Source organism: Sus scrofa, chromosome 16, assembly GCF_054392235.1.
Source record: "Sus scrofa isolate SSC_HxYL_T2T_F1_AM1 chromosome 16, Sscrofa_HxYL_maternal_Yorkshire_Landrace_v2.0, whole genome shotgun sequence".
Lineage (NCBI taxonomy): Eukaryota > Metazoa > Chordata > Mammalia > Artiodactyla > Suidae > Sus > Sus scrofa.
Window position 1 is genome coordinate 41,917,309 of NC_139398.1, and position 16,962 is coordinate 41,934,270.

At 34.3% G+C, this 16,962-nt stretch overlaps 1 pseudogene; it reads right to left on the minus strand.

Annotated features, from left to right (window-relative positions):
- Positions 1 to 7,860: 7,860 nt before the first annotated feature.
- LOC100525437 (ATP synthase peripheral stalk subunit d, mitochondrial pseudogene) lies at positions 7,861 to 8,368 on the minus strand (annotated as a pseudogene).
- Positions 8,369 to 16,962: the final 8,594 nt, after the last annotated feature.

Here is a 16,962-nt window from a genome sequence, read left to right on the forward strand (position 1 = left end):
ATTTAATGTATTAGTTTGCTACTGCTGCATGTAAATTACTACAATCTTGGCATCTTAAAACATTTATTATCTCACAATTTCCTTAGGTCAGGGCACAAATTAGTTGGGTTCTCTGCCCAAGGTTTTCTAAGTCTGCAATCTAGAAGTCAGCCAGAGTGCAATCGTTTTTCAAGGTGGGCATCTTTTTCCAAGCACATTAAGTGGTTGGCAGAATTCAGTCCCTTGTGGTTGTAGGACTGAGCTTCCTGCTTCCTTGCTGCCTATTAGCTGATCCTACTCTAAGCTTCTAGAGGCCTTCTCAGTTCTATGCCATGTGGCCTTCTTACAGGCCATTTCTGGGAATGGTAGCTTACTTTTTCAAAGACAGCAAGAGAGTCTCTCTGACCTCAAGAGAGTCTCAGTGCCTCTATGAAAGGGCTCATAAGATTAGGGCAAGTCCACCCAGGAAAACCTCCCCTTTAACTACCTCAGTTCAGAACCTTCATTACATTTCCAAAATACCTTCACTTTTTGCCATACAACATAACACAATTACAGCAGTAATATGTCATCACCTTTGCCATATTCTATTGCTTATAAGTAATTTATAAATACTGCCATACTAAGGAGAGGGGATTACGCAATGACATAGGCCACTGTGAGTCATCTTAGAATTCTGCCAACTAAAGTTAGTTGTTCTTATCTTCTAGAAGCAAACAATTTTTGGAGCAAGTAGCTCAATTTATTTTTTTCACAGTCCCTGTGCTGTTGAGAACAGAAAGAGAAAAGCATGCTTCTTCCCAAATTGTTTAGCATAGGCACAAGAATATAAGTTTGTTTTAGTTCTCAAGGGACAGAGGTTTAACAGCTCCTACTTTTCCCAGTTAAATTCTCTTAGAGAAACTAGTCAGTGCCTCAGTTTTTCTGTAGTTCCTCTTATATAAAATACAGTATAATGCCCCTGTGACAATACTTAATGTCCTTTATTGCACTAAATTATATAAACTTGTTTTATATCTAACCACTTTGCTTTTCACCTAATACTGTAAAAATGTACTGGCAAAAGAAAAAAATCTGCCTTCACCTCAAAAACTGCTTTGACATCAAGTAGTGAATTATGTACATAATGTGTGTTTGCTTGCATATGGGTTAATTTTTATCTTCCAAAAGAGATTAGCAGGAAAATCAGAATCAATCAATAAGAAGTCTTTCTTTTTGGCACACTCTTTTTCTCTATCTGTTGCTCATTTGATGCAACTTACTATTCTTTCACACTCACATCCTTCCATTGTCTTTCACAATTCTTATTCTTACTCGGATTCAAGAGTCTCTTATTATTAAGACCATTCCCTTGTCCCTCTATCCCTTGAAACCCCTATCCAAAGCATTATACAAATGTCAACATACTTCATACCTCTCTCTTTACAGTTGAATACAGATGGAGAAAACACATAATCATGCTGACACATCTCATTTTAAATTCATGACTACTAAACTGAAGTAGCCCTTTCTTTGGTGCTTTCTTTCTACCACTCTTGGAACAAATGTTAGAAAACACCCAAATCTTGTCTCTTGCCTCTCTTCACTTTCAGCTGTTAACCTTGCTTCCTATCTCCCCGAGAAGAGAAGTGAGGACTGTCTCATATTCCTTCTGCCACACCCATAAACCAAGTTCATCAGTTGTAGTGAGCTCTGCCAACATCATTAATATGTACAAATTTTCTGTGCATCTATTCAAGGCCAAATCCTCCACTGCCTCATCTTACCAACTCAAGGACAAAACTCTAGCAATTTTCTTATTCAATCATTCCCATCAATACACTTCTACTTAAAATGTTTCTTCTATTTAAAAAATAAAAAATAATTTTAAAAACTTTCACATTTTCTTCTAGCTAATGGCTCATTTTTATGTATCGCTTTATAGAAACTTGAAGATTTTTATATACTTACTGTCTCTAAGGCTTCTATTCTAATTATCTTTCCTATCCACTGCAATTAGGCTTTACTTCCTTTCAGTCTTCCAAAACAGTGACTAAATATCTCTCAGCTTCATCCTCCTGTGTTCAACTTTATAGATTCAAATTTGTATGTCAGTGCAGAGACTGCAAAACTACATTTCTACTTTGCCTGCTGACTTTCTATACGATCTGCCAATATGTGTCACTAGACTGTAAGGCTGGGAAGAAGAAATGACTTGCTCTTCCTTTTTGCTATTGTGGGTTTCCTGTGTGCTTCCTTTGTGTTTTTATTTTTTATTTTTGGGGAGGTGTATTTGAGCAATGGCCCTTCACTCTGGTAATAGCAATTCCTTACTGTAATAGCAGTTGAATTTATTTTTCATTGCTTTCAACACTTTTAAAACTAGCTTCATCATGCCAACACCTAGAAGCATCAGCATTAGAGTTAGCCAGCTGGATTCTCCTTCTCAGAGTCAGGACCAAGTCTAGGGAGAGGTCAGCAAGGAGCTAAAACACAGTTGTTAAGGAGGAACTCCCTCTTAAGTTGTGTACTTGTCAATCAGGGACCTGGCCTTGATGTGGTAGACTTGCCAGGGGTGGAGAGTCAACATTCTCTGTGGGCAGGCTACTCTTAAAATTAAGTCTGAGGCACAATTTTGAGCCTTTTTGCCCTCCAGCTGGAAATCACAGTTGCATTATATGCTGTGGAGGAAGCCCTTCCATGATTACGCTTTGCCTCAGATTTTCATTATCTTTTTCCAGCGTATAAATGGCACTCAGCAACAGCCATTTGATCTCTTTGTCCTTATAAACACTGGATAGTCTGAATTTTCAAAAACCTGAGATATTGTCCCAACAACTACATTCCCTTCCTCTGATATTCTATCCCAGTGAATGTTGTTACTGCATCTTGCTAGCATGCTAGAGGTATCACTTTTCCACCTGCCACCAGTGACAGGGCTCCCAAAGTCAGCAGCTGGCTAGTGGTCTAACTTCAAAATCCAGTTTAGAATTAGATTCCTTAGACCATGCCTGGCACCAACTGTCTAAGATCAGATTTCCTAGGAAATACTCTGAGACAGAAATTGGTGTGCAGAACAAAAATTTGGGGAACACCCTTTTTAATCAACACTTGTGAGAAAACAAAGTAGAACTACCTAGAGGGAGGAACTGAACTTTATCAGCCACAACAGAGGATTCAGTTGACCCGATGAAATTGGAATGGTTGTTTTCTGGTCTCATGATGAGCCAAGGGGGCTGGGCCTCTACAACTAGCATCTACTATCTACTGATTTACAATTTACCATTATTGGCTGTCTCCTGTGGAAAGGACCTGACTTTGGTAAAGCAACACTCTTTGGCTGAGGGGAACTCCAAACAAAGATTCAACTAAGACATATAAGCAGTCAAATCTTCCAGCAGCAGGGGTTTGAGTGTCTCAGTTCTGAAGGGGAGATCTCATCAGCTCACCACAGCATCCTCTGCAATCATTAAATACTATACATGATATAATCATTTTTACTTTATAGATATGTTAAAATTATTAATGACAATGAAATGTTAATGACTATAATTATGGCAGTGAATTTGTGGAAATGCACAGCCTCAATGCATGTTTATCAATCCCCACAAAAATAATCAGCCTATTAATACATAATGTATTCATACATATAAGTATGTATTATTATAAATATATATACTAATATTTTAACATATCTCCCCTGGAAATTTTAGTAACCAGACAAGAGAACCCTTATCAGGATGACTTATCTTTATTTTAAAATCAGTTATAAACAAATTTTTAATTGCCACTTAGAATTTTCTATTTATTTCTTTCTATGACTATTGGTGACAAAGAGATTTTTTCCACCCTGGGTAAATGAATTGAAAATGTTCTTAATTAATTTTAACTTGCATGGTAAAAGAATATCATTGAATAACTATGTGTTCAGAAATAATTTAAGAAAGCAATTAAATAAAGATAATTAAATAAGCATTGGTATTCAAGAATTCAAAGAGAGATGAACTTACATAAAACAAGGATTGAGAGTAGAGTTTTGAGAAATGCATAATCCATAGTATTAATTAAACATAGATGTGATTTTTTGATGTTTAGTAAGATTTATGATTATAGTATATTCAAAAATATTTACTAGAGCACATTTTCTATTTAAAAATCCTAGTAGCAACAAGTATAATCATATGGTAAAATTTGAATATATAAAGTAAATTAGTAAGTAATATTATATACAAGTAAACCAATCAGTCTCTTACTGTGCATTCCCAGGCCTTGTTTCAAGGACAATATGCAAATCAGAGAAAAGGCAGCCTTTAGGAATTACTTTGACATGATTAACCAAATAATTTGCACATTGAATCAAATCATCACGAAACAAGAGAATACACTGTTAAGGTCCACCTGCTTTCAAAGCTTTCACACATTTTGTGGGGGAGTTGAAACATCATGTTTTCAGAAGATAACTGCAACAAGGAGCTGAAAAGATAAGTAAGCATTTTTGTTATATGTTTATGTAGTACATAATAATTAATGGAAAAGTGGTAACAGAAAACTCAAAAGTGTTTTTCTGAGATATTTTTGATTAGTGGATTGATCTATTCATTAAATAAATATTTCTTGAGTACTCTTCTTTTGCCAGACATTGTCCTAGGCATGAGAGTACAGCAATAAACAAAGGTGGATAAAGTCCCTATCTCATAAAGTTGAGAAAGTTAAAAGATGAAGAAAAGTTGCAGTAATATCTTCTATCTGGATAGTTTAATAAAAGACTATTATTTTTAAATGGAAAAACTTTAATGGGTTAAGCCTTTTCCTAAATGTTCTAAAATTTAAATAAACCATGAAGGAAAAGCTCTGGCAATTTCTGTGAATATGTACTCCATTCTGACCTCTTCCCCAGGCAACTCCACTGAATCTAGTTAATCTCTACACATTGTGTGGCTTTCAGTTCAATGTTATTTCAACTCACTGACTCTAGACTAGATGGGTCCCTTTGTAAAATGTTATCTTAACATTCTATACTAATCCTTCAGGGCACTGGTAAAGACTTCACTTGCATGATTATTTAAGTATTCTCTACCTCTCCTAGTGGAATATGGTTCCATGAAGTATTAGACAACATTTAACTTGTTCACTATTTTAATCCAGGGCCTGGAACAGCACCAAGCCCATTGTAGTATTTAACAGATATTTACTGACTGAGCTAAAAGTTAATTAACAAATTCACGAATATTTAGAGCTTTAACATATACTATGACCAGACCTTGGTAAAGTAAAATTTGAGGAAGGTAAAACTTGTCTTCAAAATTGCATATTCTTGTTTCTTTCCCTCTTCCTGGTTTTTTGATTCCCAGGTACCAGGCCCCACACTACCGTATTTCCTTAGAATTTGAGGGACTATTACATAAACAAAATATGGCCTCAGAAGAGTTTTTAAGTCATTCAATTAAATTATCAATTTTTATATAAGCCTTAAGGATTACAATTAATAAGAGTAGACTTGCTAAAGCCTAGGCTTAGGATTTAGAAGTTAACATTCATGATCAGAAAGCTAAAGGGTTTAATGCTTTTGTTTTATTTTGTGCAAAAGGAGTAAAAATTGACAACTTTCCTACTATTAAGGTCATCCCTAAAAATGAATACCTCACTTTTATTGTCTACAGTATCATGTTTCTTCTCTACTTACAAATTTCTTTTTTTTTAAACATCTTTATATAATTTCTCAAAACATTGATAATCATAAAAATGCTCAGAGCGTGAGGTTAAAATGTTCACTTCCACAGGCTCTTTCCTAAGATATTTCTTTCTTTATTCTTAAAAAAATTATTTATAGGAGTTCCCGTCGTGGCGCAGTGGTTAACGAATCTGACTAGGAACCATGAAGTTGCGGGTTCGATCCCTGGCCTTGCTCAGTGGGTTAACGATCCAGCGTTGCCTTGAGCTGTGATGTCGGTTGCAGACGCGGCTCAGATCCCGCGTTGCTGTGGCTCTGGCGTAGGCTGGCAGCTACAGCTTCGATTAGACCCCTGGCCTGGGAACCTCCATGTGCCGCGGGAACGGCCCAAGAAATGGCAAAAAAAGACAAAAAAAAAATTATTTATAAAATGAATGTACTTCAGAAGTAATTGTGTTCAGATGGTAAGCAGGATAACAAGGATAGTTAAGTGCAAAGACTGCCTGGTTCCACATCTTAATTTGATCACTCCCTACTTACGGAGTCATGCTTAACTTGTGTGTCACATGCTTTTCTTTTTTAAAATGGCAAAAATAATCCCCTATAGTGTTAATGTTGTTACAGGTTTCAAGTCGCCTTAAAGGAGATTAATCCCAAAAACCTCTGGCCATGTCTCATAATGCCCCTTCCTCAAACTTGAGCAGCGTGGGCTGCCTGCTCCCTACCAGAGAAGGAATGTTGCCCATTCCTCACCCCTCTCTATATAACCCTCTATATAACCTGTCCTCCATGAAACTAATCAGAAGATCAAGTATGCCCCATACAGAGATCAAACATTCAGCCCTTAGGTAAGGCTTAAGGCGTAGGGGACTGGGGCAAGAGAAACTGGGTCTCCACTCAGGTCAGCAATGTGGGACTATAAAACAATTATAAAGTGAGGTGGGCCCTCTTTTTCACCCATGTGAATGTGCATGCACACTCCCTCCCTCTCTCTCTATGAAAACGTACTTTCACTTTAATAAATCTGGAAAATGCCTGCTGTTTCAATGCTTTGTTATGGCAGGGTGGGGACCAAGGAAACTGCTATTTTATTATTTGGGAACAAACTCTATCAATATGATAATTAAATATTTTATTACACATAAAATAGCTCATTAAAATCCCAACATAGAATACCAAAGAGCATCACCAACAAACAGAATAAATGAAGGCTTCATAATTCCAGTGGAGCGTGAATAAATCAGTTGTGATATTTACTAGGTGCCTATTGTGAGTAGATAGTGGGCAAAGGAAATTAGAACTCTACCAAAGGGCTCAATGTCTCTGCATTTGAGAATTTTAATAAGTAGAAAAAATAAAAGCTATCATTCAAGTTATAGTCACGTGCACAAAAGATGTATCTACATAGATATGTAGTAGCCATATTTTGATACTTTGAGATATAATTTAAATGTCATAAAATTTATACATTGTAAGTGTACAATTCAATGATTTTTTAATAAATTTAAAGTTGTACAATCATCACCACCATCCAGTTGTAGGATATTTCCATCACTCCGAAAAGTTCAGTCAATCCACATTCTGACCCCCAGTAAGAATGGCAAAAATAATCCCCATTAATTTAGTATGTCTCTATAGATTGGCTTCTAATGAAGACATCATATGAACAGAATTATTCTATGCAACCTATTGGGTCTGTCTTCTTTCACTTACAAAAACAGTTTTGAGGTTTATCCATGTTACAGCATGTGTCAGCATTCTTTTTTTTTTTTTTTTTTTTTTTTTTGCTGCACACATGACATGCAGAAGTTCCTGGAGACCTGAGCCACTGCAATGACAATGCAAATCCTTAATCCACTGTGCCACAGGGGAACTCCTCAGCATCTTTTTAAAATAAATTTTATTCACATATAGTCTACTTACAAAGTTGTGCTAGTTTCAGGTATATAGCAAAGTAAATCAGTTATACATATACATATATCCATTCCTTTTCAGATATTTTCCCATATAGGTTATTATATAGGATTAAGTAGATTATCCTGTGTTACACAGTAGGTCTTTGTTACCTATCCATTTTATATCTAATAGTGTGTATATGTTAATCCTAACCCCCTAATTTATCCCTCTCCGTCTTTCCCCTTTGGTAGCGATAAAATTGATTTCAAAATCTTTTTTTTCACTATGTAATTATTTTTAATGTCCAGGGTGTATAATTCGAGGGCCAGAGCTTTCTCCGAGATGCAAGTTTATAAACTCTCAATTGGCCTGTGAGGCCAGTAGGGATACGTCTTCTTGTCTAATTTGGTTTCTGTGAAGACTTCATTCAAGTCCTCGATGATGATCTGATTGAATGGAATTATGTTCATCTTCTCCAGCTCTTTCTCATATGCCTCAGTCCTGGTGTTTGAGAGAGACAAAAACTCAGCACATCTTTTCACATCTTCTTTTTCTTCAGCATCCACCTGAGCAGTATATTTATCCTCTGGCACAGGGACCTTCAGGGCATTAAACTTCTTCTCAAAGTCATCTACCAAGCCAGCCTTTGCCATGGTGGCCTTGTAGTAAGGCCAATCAATAGCAGGTGGCTTCTCAGGTAGAGCCGTCAACCTGGTGGAAAGGGTCTCATTCCAGGATTTCAGGGAGTTAGCAATGGCCTTCTGGTTTTGGGGTATGATCTCTCCTAAGGCTACCCAGTCAATGGCTTTTAGAGCAAGTTTCTGCCCAGCCATCTTCAGATTCTTCACCAACTCTGGGTTTCAGAATCTTTGAGTCTATTTCTGTTTTGTTTGTTCTTTTGTGTGATTTTTTACTATATTCCACGTATTAGTGATCTCGTATATTTGTTTTTCTCTTTCTGACTTACTTCTCTTGGTATGATAATTTCTGGGCCCATCCATGTTGCTGCAAATGGCATTATTTCACTCTTTTTCATGGCTGAGTAGTATTCCATTGTATATATGTACCAAATCTTCCTTATCCATCCCTCTGTTGATGGATATTTTTTAATTTTATGATTTTTATTTTTTCCATTATAATTGATTTACAGTGTTCTGTCAATTTCTACTGCACAGCAAAGTGACCCAGTCATACATATATACATACATAATTTTTCTCATATTATCCTCCATCAAGTTCCATCACAAGTGACTGGATATAGTTCCCTGTACTATACAGCAGGATCTCATTGCTTATCTACTCCAAATGCAATAGTTTGTATCTACTAATCCCAAACTCCCAGTCCATCCCACTGCTTCCCCCTCTCCCTTGGCCAAGACAAGTCTGTTCTCCAAGTCCATGAGTTTCTTTTCTGTGGAAAGGTTCATTTGTGCCATATATTAGATTCCAGCTATAAGTGATATCATATGGTATTTGTCTTTCTCTTTTTAACTTACTTCACTCAGGATGAGAGTCTCTAGTTCCATCTATGTTCCTGCAAATGGCATTATTTTGTTCTTTTTTATGGCTGAGTAGTATTCCATTGTGTATATATACCACATCTTTTTTTTTATTATTATTTTATTTTTGCTTTTTAGGGCCACATCCACAGCATATGGAGGTTCCCAGGCCAGGGGTCGAATCAGAGCTATAGCTGCCAGCCTATGCCACAGCCACAGCAATGCCAGATTCTACCTGTGTCTGCAACCTACATCATAGCTCATGGCAACACAGGATCCTTAACCACTGAGCAAGGCTAAGGATCGAACCTGCAGCCTCATTGTTCCTAGTCGGATTTGTTTCCTCTGCTCCACAACAGGAACTCCTATACCACATCTTCTTAATCCATTCATCTGTTGATGGACATTTAGGTTGTTTCCAATTTACATTCCCACCAATAGTGTATGAGCATTCCCTTTTCTCCAAACCCTCTCCAGCATTTGTTATTTGTTGACTTGTTAATGATGGCCATTCTGACAGGTGTGAGGTGGTACCTCATAGTAGTTGATGGACATTTGGATTGCTTCCATGTCTTGGCTATGATAAACAGTTCTCATCATTCTTTATATTATATAAGAGTATTCTGATATATAAATATACCACATTTTGTTCATTGACTCACCAGCTGACAGATATTTGGATTATTTATCCTTTGACTACTATGAATAAGGCTCTATAAGCATTCAGATACAAGTTTCTCTGTGTTCATATGTTTTTATTTTCCTTTGATAGACAGTTAAGCATAGTTTTGCTATATTATACAGTATATTTAAGTATAGCCTCTTAAAATATTTTCCAAAATGGCTCTAACATTTTATTCCCACTAATAATAAATGAAGAGTCTGGTTTTTCCTCATCCTGACACTTACTACTATATGACTTTTTTATTATAGGCATCCTAGTGGTGTATAGAGTGATATCTTATTATAGTTTTAATTTTCATTTTATTAATGACTAATAATGTATGACATTTAGTGTGCTTATTTTTTCATATATCTTTCTTGGGGGAAAGTATATTAATTAGATTATTTGTCTTAACACTGAGCTGTAGGAGTCCTTATATATTCTGGTGTTAATACAGAATTTTTTAATAGAGTAACTTATGTTAATACATATTTTGCAAACATCTCTTCCACCTAAGATTTGTTTTCCATTTTCTTACTGGTTCCTTTTGAAGTATAATCTTTAAAACTATTGTTAAGCCATATTTATCATTTCTTTTTCTTTTATGGATGATATTTTTGATGTAGTATCCAAAAATTATCTAACCCAAGGTAATGAGGATATTCTCAGTTTTAAAATTTGTCCTCTTAGGATTATAGCTCATTTTGGGTTAAATTTTGTGCTTGTTATGAGGTAAGAATCTAAATTTATCTTTCTGCATGCTAATAATCTGTTATCCAAGCACCACTTGTTGAAAAGACTATCCTTTCTTCTATTGGATTATCTTGGCTCTGTTTTTGGCTTGTTTGGGGTTTTTTTGAAAACCAATTGACCACAAATGTAAGAGTTTAGTTCTGAACTTTCAATTACATTCCATTGAGCTATGTCTATAGATATAATTACAGTAACACACAGTATGATTATTATATACAGTAAATTTTGAAATAGGAAAGTTTAGATTTTCAACTCCGGTTCTTTTTCAAAATTGCTTTGATTATTATGGGTCCTTCATATTTTCATATAAATTTTAGGATTCCATGTTGCTTTGTTGGAAAAAAATAGTTAGCTGAGATTTTAATTTTCATTATATTGAATCTACTGTCAATTTAAGAATTACCATGTCAATAATACTGTCTTTCAATCAGTAAACCTGAAATTTCTATTCATTTATTAAGATCTTTTAAAATTTATCTCAGCAATATTTTGTTGAAGGGTTTTTATCTATATTAACAATGGACGTTAGTTTATATCTTCTTTCCTTGAGATGTGTTTGTCTAACTTTGGTACCCCAGTAACAGTGGTCTCATAGATTGAGTTCTTATATATTCACTCTCCTCTAACTTCTGAGTTTCCAAAGTATTGCTTTTGTTTGTTTTTTAAATGTTTGAGAGTATTTATCAATAAAAACATCTGGCCTGTATTTTTTTGTGTGTGGTGATTTTTAATTTCTATTTCAATTCCCTTTAATTATTATTGATCTATTCCAATTCTCTATTTTATGAGTCTGTTTTAGTAGTTTGAGGCTTTCCAGGAATTTATTCACTTCATGTAAGCTTACTAAATGAAATAGAAATTTTCTAATTTAATTTTGACTGGAAACATCTTAACATTATCTCATTGCCACTATTTTTTAAACTTATTATAATACCACCATCTGACTTATGCACCTTAATCATTTAGACCCAGGTGTGATATTTAGGAAAAGAAAGCTCAAGAATATAATGGACAGGGAAGGTAAGGTTCAAAAAAGAATGTAAGACAGAATTATTTGATATTTATCCAAGTTGGCAATAAATGCTACTTTTAGATCTTCTGAAGTATTTTTATAAAAACTGCCAAATTGTAAAATATTTCTTGCTATAAAAATCTTCAATAATTGGAATGACTAAAGTTAAAGTGGTGTTTATGAAAGAAGGATATGACAGTTAGTAGTAAGATTCTTAAAGATGATTTGCCTACAAGAGCTAAAGGAAATTAAAGATTTTTTATGATTAGTGGGCTCTAAAAACGTTTCAGAATGACTCATGGATAAAATGAAAAGATAGTATGAAAGTCAGAAATTGTAGAATTTCAGTTTTTTATAAGAGGAAATCCTTGGAATTAAAGCAATGAGGAATAAATTCTCAAAAAAGAAGTGTGAGGACAAGAAGAAAAATATTCAGACAGGGACTAACAGGAAATCAAGATCATGCTTCCTTTTGTGACTGTGGCTATTTTTACTACCACTGAAATTGCATATTAATTAAAGAAAATATGTTTTCTTAAACATCATGAGACAGAAAGGATAATAAACAGCACCTTGGGTGTGACTAAACTTCTTTTTAGCCTAGTGTGATTTGTACTGTTTGTTTTTTAATCTAATAAAGAAAAATTTTTTTTTCTGTTTCAAGTCCCTTTTTCCTCTCTGCTAAAGTTAAGAGATTTGGAGCATTAGCCCAAGTGTATAATGATGAAACTTTGCTAAGAGTTTGCTTATGAAGTCATTTCTTTAAAATTGCTCTTGTTAATGAAGATATCACACAAGAAAAATTAATAGAATTCATATTTATTTTGTAAATCAAGTTTACAAAAATAAACTACAAGCAGTACTAAAAGACAAAAATCAGGAGTTCCCGTCGTGGCTCAGTGGTTAACAAATCCAATTATGAACCATGAGGTTGCGGGTTCGATCCCTGACCTCGCTCAGTTGGGTTAAGAATCCGGCGTTGCCGTGAGCTGTGGTGTAGGTTGAAGACACGGCTTGGATCCCTCGTTGCTGTGGCTCTGGCATAGGCCGGCGGCTACAGCTCCGATTCGACCCCTAACCTGGGAACATCCATATGCCACGGGAGTGGCCCGAGAAAATGGCAAAAAGACCAAAAAAAAAAAAAAAACAGACAAAAATCAAACTAGAAAATGTTGGCAAGAAATAGCATAAGTATATACACTTAATTATTTAGGCTTAATGTATACAGTTATCTGGCAAGTTCAAGAAAAATATAAATTTCACATATAAAAATATAAAAATAAATCTAATTATCAAAACTTAATCAGACAATAACTACTTGAAAAAAAGTCAGCTTCTGTAATAACCAAAGCAATGAAAGTTAATAATAACCTCACCTATAAAATTAGAACAAATTTTAAAATTATATGATGTTATGAAAAAGACAACATGCATTATAGGAATAGAAACGCTAATTGTGATAGCCCTTTCTGGAAAACCATATATATATAAAGAGCCCTTAAAAACAGAAATTGTCTTATCCTTCTCGCCATTAACTTCATTTATAATAAATTAGTCTAAATAATTATCAACACATGCTCAAAATTTATGGACAAAAATTTCCTTTCTGGAGTACTCATAATTTTGAAAATTAATCTACAAATTTCATATAGATTTTTAAATAAATTATGGTACTTCCAAAAATTGAATATTATTTTTCAAAAAATAACATGAAATCTACAATAAGCACCTGTTAATTTTATAATTAAAAAATACATAAAGCCATGTTTTAAAGCATGTTTAAAGCAATGGAGACAATGAGGCAGATGGGAAAAGAGTTTAGAATTTGAGAGCCAAGCTTATTGTGTTGAGGGTCCTTAGGATGCAGGATGAAAGGTGTTTGATAGAAGAGAGAAGAAATAAATAGGGCTTAATCCATGATGGGAATCAGAAAAGGTAAAATGGTAACTATAGAAAACCATCTTCACTATTGGGCTGAGGCAAGCACAGGTGTGATAAGAGAAATTTCCATACCCCAATTACATATTGGATATTTTTTCTTTTACTAGTGTTTGAGTCTGAAGATGTGAGCTTTAGTAGTACTTCCACACCAGCACATGAACCTAATCCTTAAAAAAAAAAAAATTAAACCACTCTAATATCCTCTTCTCGCTTCACAATAGACTATGTGACTTTCAACGGCTTTCCATAAGCGCAGTGGAAATAAACAATGATAAAATAGAAATGTAGAATATAAACCAGGAAAATTTTAGTAAGGCAATATAACTAATTAAAAGTCCTTTAGCAATTTATATAACCAAAATTGTGAAAAGATACAAAACAATTAGCCACCATGTTTACAAAATTTCATCAACAGCAACTCTACAATAAATCATAATACCAGTTTTGACAAGAATGGTGATTAATTTGATCCAAGATGAATATGAAAATGTTGACTTCCAGTTTTTAGAGTAGCTGTGACAGTCACTGAGGGAAAAGTAAAGATTTCTACTGTATCTCTACTACTACAGGTGGAAAAATAATCATTTACACAGGGTAGAGGTGAGAGAGTCAGGAAGGTATCCTGGTAGTTTTATAAAAAATCTTCAGGACTGATATTTTTACCAGAGATGACTCTTACTTAGATTTAAAAATAAAATTTTTAGGGTTTGTTACTCACATCTTAATACAAATTAATCCACCCTTCACTTTCTAATTATTGGAAGAACTCAGAAAGATGAAAATATAGGATAATTGGAGAAAAGGTCATGGAAAAATATAGTAAAATTGGCAAAACAAAGACAAATATCTACTGTGTGATTTTATTTCAGGCCAAACTTGACCTTTCAGATATATTTAATAATATAAATAAAACCCTTTAAAATAATTTCTTTAGAAGACTACTGAATTTGAAGATCTGATGCAAACATTTCAAAACATTCTTATGGCCAGGGAGTCAAGAATACCTGCTGAGTCATGGCAATGAGGCATCACCACATGAAGTTTAAAAAGACTGACTCTTTTTATAACAATCTTTTGAAAAAAAAAAAAATCACAACCTCAAAAGAGTGTTTTCATAATGTTGACAGGTATACTCTGATTACTCATCAGGCCATGAGCTTCACATAAAAAGGGTCTTTTCTCCCCACAAGGTTAAAAAATTTGGCAATGAACATTTCTATTCCACTTACAAAATAGATGCTAATTATCAGATCTCATTTATTAAACTTTCAAGAATTCATGGCAGTGGAGTGAATAGGGATATAAAGTTCAACTTCTTAAGTTGGTTGGCCAGTCAAGTCGATATAAATAACTGGTTCAAGACACAGCATGGAGGCATGGAAAAATCATGGGCTTTTGGATGAAAGAGTTATGGGTTTGAATCTTCTTTTGTAAGACTGGTTTTGTAAGTTTAAACAAGTTACTTAACTTCTCTGTAACCCACTTTTTTCATGATAACTCTGAATGAAAGAATAATGTATAACTTGTAGAATTCTATTGAAGTATATATGTAAATGCACACACACACAGGAACACACGCATTTCTGTCTCCCAACTGTTCTCAAAATGGAATGAGGACATTTATTTAGCGGTATCCTTTTGGTGTCCTCTGACTTTCTAAGTTCCTTTTTAGAGAGATATATAAACCTGAATAAAGAGCAAGTCTTTGAATCTATAAGAACTATAATCGATCATTTAGAAATAAGAGAATATAAACTGAATGATGGTCATTTGGGAGGTGGATTAGATAACTGACCTCTCACCTAAGCACAGCCTATACCTGAAACAGGCTGGTATGATGGATAGACAGGTGAATCAGAAGAAGAAATTGGCAGCCATGGAAACAGGGTGGAATATACCACAAATTTTAAGATCAGAATATTCTTGTGGTGAAATAGAATTTATGGTTATTCTCCTAGAATGATAATTCTAGATAACAAAACCATATGAGGGCATGGGGACAAATCCTATAGAAGGTTATTCAAACCTGTAACTGATTATATTTTCCTAGAGAAAAACAGAAAGTCAAGATTTCTAAGGCCATCTTTTAGAGGTTATATGAAATCCACACTTGTTCCTTCTGGGCAGTTTCTAAAGATTTACAAGTTATTGCTTCAAGGGAAGATTTCTCAAAATAAATTTCTTAAAACCTGCCAATACCAGTCAGAATTTTAAAATCAAAAATTCTATTTTCTTAAATCTTTATAAATATGTACGGATGTGAAGTTTTTTCCTACCCTTCTCACTGAAAAAAGACTTGGTCAGAACTTTTAACCTTCCAAAAGTGAATTATGTATGTGGTCAAGGGAAAAGGTTATTTTTTTTTTCAAAGGTTTTTTCAAAACTTGAAAAATAAATCAGGATAAATCTGTTTTTCTCCATAACTCTATATATTGCTATTAGTAGGGGAAATGGTTTGCTTTACTTCAGCTGACATATCTCTGATTCTCAATTTTAATAATTATCCCTAGTTATTACTAAGAAAGTTTATTTAGAATATTCTTGTGATGAAATAGAATTCATGGTTATTCTCCTAGAATCTATGGGACTCTATGGGAAGGAAAGAACATTCTAGATAATAAATCTGTGGAAATACTGCAGACAAGATTTGGTTATATTTTGTGGGACATGGGATGGAAGTAAAGCCATATTATTCTTTTGTTAACATAGAGGATAGCCTCCGATGACTGGCTGTCTTGGAGGAATCTGTGTTACATTATTCAGTTACATAAAACAAATGATGTTTTATGAGATTTCTAAAATATGATTTTCTTCCTTCTTCCTCTCTAGACTGTTAGTGCGCTCTCCTGTTCCCCATATAATTGATAAGGACAGTCACAAGAATTGTGACTGTGCTTATGAATTACATGTTCCTTATTTTTCACTAAATATTGCATTTGGGAAAGCATTTTGATTTTTGTTCATTTTCAGTCATCTCAAACTTTTTAGAAGTCCATGAGTTAATAGCCTAAGGATATAAAACAACAGCTGAGGATAAAGGAGGCAAAGAATATAAATTCTGCCAACTATCATGGATTAATGTCTTAGCATTTTAGTTTTTTTTAGGCTAGCTTTATTTCCTATAACAACTATCTGGACCTATGCCCAGCAAAAAGGGAAACATATAGTTTATCAGAAAGAAGAAGTCTAAGGAAGAGAGAAGGGAAAAGCACAATGAGACAGGAGTTGTATTAGATCACAACAAACCTTTATATCTTTATCAAATCAATTCCCCTAAATTCCATTCACTTGTTTCCTGTTTATTTCTTAATTAATTCAGAACAAGCGCCACTTAAAAAACAGTTTGGGCAAGTTTAAAGTGGTAAAAATAAATCACACTAATATGACCCCGTATTTTCAATCCCAGCATTAAATTACTTAGCTGACTTTCAGCCTTAACATGTCCTTGTGGAAAGACCTGTTTAACTCAGCACAATGATGTATGAATGTGATCGTCTGTTATTTTGAAAAAAATCAATGAAATGTTTTGATAGTACCATACAAAAATGACAGTCATCAAGCCAGTGCT